This window comes from Strix uralensis, chromosome 31, assembly GCF_047716275.1.
Source record: "Strix uralensis isolate ZFMK-TIS-50842 chromosome 31, bStrUra1, whole genome shotgun sequence".
Classification (NCBI taxonomy): Eukaryota; Metazoa; Chordata; class Aves; order Strigiformes; family Strigidae; genus Strix; species Strix uralensis.
Window position 1 is genome coordinate 3,258,903 of NC_134002.1, and position 2,917 is coordinate 3,261,819.

The window sequence follows — 2,917 nt, forward strand, 5'->3', positions numbered from 1 at the left end:
CCTCCCAGATCCTTACACATCCCCAGACTGCTCACTGGTGTCATGGGGTGAGGAGCACAACAGGTCTTGACTGTGTTAGACCTGCTTAACAATAATGTAAACAGCCCTGCGTTATCATCACTGTTCATAGCACAAATCCAAACCACAGCCCCATACCAGCTACTAGGAAGAAAATTAACTCTCTCCCAGCCAAACCAGCACAGGCAGCTTCCCCAGTGTGTCCACTGAACACAGACACAGTCCGGACCCTTGACCTTTAAGTCTCTCCCAGGAGGCCTGGCTGTGTGAGGACATTGCTGTGTGCCCCCACCCTGCAAATCACACTGTTCAGCTGTTCACAGGTGTTTTCATCTGTGGGACAATTTCTTGGGCATGTTCTTGATAGCAGGTTTGGAAGAAGACCTCAGCCTTCAGGCAATGCCCTGAGCAGATCCTCTTTCAAGATGGAACGACTCTTAAGGAGGCTGGCTCTGTCACAGAAGTGCCCACTGCCTGTCCCTGCTTGCTGACACACAACTGTCATACAGCAGGAGTGTGACCAAGCTGCCAGAGCACTCAGGTCTTACACCAAACTGGAGGGGTGAGAAAGAGTGTGTGGAAGTGAAAACAGAACATCTCTGGAAGACCAAGTGCTTCCTGACAGGACTGCCATGCTGGGACTCTCTTCCCCTCCACCTCTTCACACAAGAATTCTCCCTACAGCTCCAAAAATGTCTTAGAGGAAAGATCTCAGAAGAAAAAAACATCACTGCAGACCCTTTCTTTTGTTAAAACACACAGAGATCATGGCTCCTCATTTATGCAGCCACTCAGGCAGAAAAGAAAAGCAGACAGTGAATCAGAAAGGGGATGACATCACCATTACAAGTAAAATATCACCACCAACAACAGAAAAAGCAGACAGGTTGGGCATGTAGAGAGTTATATTATAATTGCTATGAAGAAGATGAGCAGTTCATTGTTTCAGAATAACATCTAGTTATCAGATTCCTCAGGGCATCCTTGATCTCCTGATTCCTCATGCTGTAGATGAGGGGGTTCACTGCTGGAGGCACCACAGAGTACAGAAATGACACCACCAGGTCCAGGGACGGGGAGGAGGTGGAGGGCGGTTTGAGGTAGGCAAATATGGACATGCTGATAAAAAGGAAGACCACGGCCAGGTGAGGGAGGCACGTGGAAAAGGCTTTGTGCCATCCCTGCTCAGAGGGGATCCTCAGCACGGCCCTCAAGATCTGCACATAGGACACCACAATGAAAACAAAACATCCAAAACCTAAACAGGCACTAACCATGATAAGCCCAAGCTCCCTGAGGTAGGAGTGTGAGCAGGAGAGCTTGAGGATCTGGGGGATTTCACAGAAAAACTGATCCAGGGTGTTACCTTGGCAGAGTGGAAGGGAAAATGTGTTGGCCGTGTGCAGCACAGCATAGAGAAACCCAGTGCCCCAGGCAGCTGCTGCCATGTGGACACAAGCTCTGCTGCCCAGGAGGGTCCCGTAGTGCAGGGGTTTGCAGATGGCAACGTAGCGGTCGTAGGACATGACAGTGAGGAGAGAAAACTCTGCTGAGGTCAAGAAGACAAACAGAAAGACCTGTGCAGCACATCCCAAGTAGGAGATATCCCTGTTGTTCCAGAGGGAATTGTCCATGGCTTTGGGGAGAGTGGTGGAGATGGAGCCCAGGTCGAGGAGGGAGAGGTTGAGGAGGAAGAAGTACATGGGGGTGTGCAGGTGGTGGTCACAGGCGATGGCGGTGATGATGAGGCCGTTGCCCAGGAGGGCAGCCAGGTAGATGCCCAGGAAGAGCTAGAAGTGCAAGAGCTGCAGCTCCCGTGTGTCTGCAAATGCCAGGAGGAGGAACTCAGTGATGGAGCTGCCTTTGGACATCTGCTGCCTCTGGACATGGGGGACTGTACATGGAGGAAAAGCAGTGAGCAGTTAGGGTAGACTTCTCTGAACAAAACTTGCTCCACTTCTCACAGAACCCCACTAAACTCCTTTGCCTCTCTCAGGAGACCATTGGCAGGTTGTCGCAGATGAAAGTATTAACACTGTAATGATTTCACAGCTAAGTGAGCTGTATTAGTGACTAGCAGCACTTGATCATTAACCAATTTAAGGATTTACAAAGTCATTCAGTAAAATATGTTATAATTAAAATAGCGACTTAACTACAGATTCAATGACAAGATTCACACTAACTTACCGTACGGTACCTTAAATCAATACATATATACATGCTCATTCACAAAGACAAGACATACAGACACTCAGACAGACAAAAATATTTGGATCCACTGAAATAACTATGTACCCACACTCGTGGAAATAACTGTGTGTATACCTAAACACATCGGTAGGAAGAGAGAATGAGTGGGTGAAAGAGAAGCCAGCTTCCAGTTAAAATTTCCCTCTTGTCAAGTTTGGAGTAAATACTCACAGTGCATCGACATTCCTCAACGGGCGATAATTGAGATTCGAGAGGGTTAACTTCGACCTGGTCTCCCGTCAGTTCTAACGGCAGACCATACCTCAAGGATTTTGGTACCTGAGAGGCATCCCAGCTCAGGGAAGATGCTGGTCACAGGCCCACTGCGATCCAGGAGAGCTCAGAGGGTCTCACTTGGGGTCCCTATTTATAGGGTCCAAGGTAACTGACTTTTCTCAGGTACTTTTTAGCTCCAGCCCAGCTCAACTAATGGCGCATTCTGGTATCTTCCACCACTTTGCACAAGAACTTGATGGATGTGCAATTCTGTTATTGTTTTCCCTGGACCATGTCCCAGGTACAGGTGTACCAGGCTGTCAGGAGGTGATGGACTGTTCCCAGGCAATAGGGAGAGCAGGAGCCAGGCTTGGCGAAGGGGCACTGAGTGGCCGAGCAAGGAGGGGAGTTGGAGTCACTACAAGTGCCG

At 49.1% G+C, this 2,917-nt stretch overlaps 1 pseudogene; it reads right to left on the bottom strand.

Annotated features, from left to right (window-relative positions):
• Positions 1 to 935: 935 nt before the first annotated feature.
• Positions 936 to 1,889, bottom strand: LOC141936112 (olfactory receptor 14A16-like; annotated as a pseudogene).
• Between the last annotated feature and the right edge of the window lie 1,028 nt (positions 1,890 to 2,917).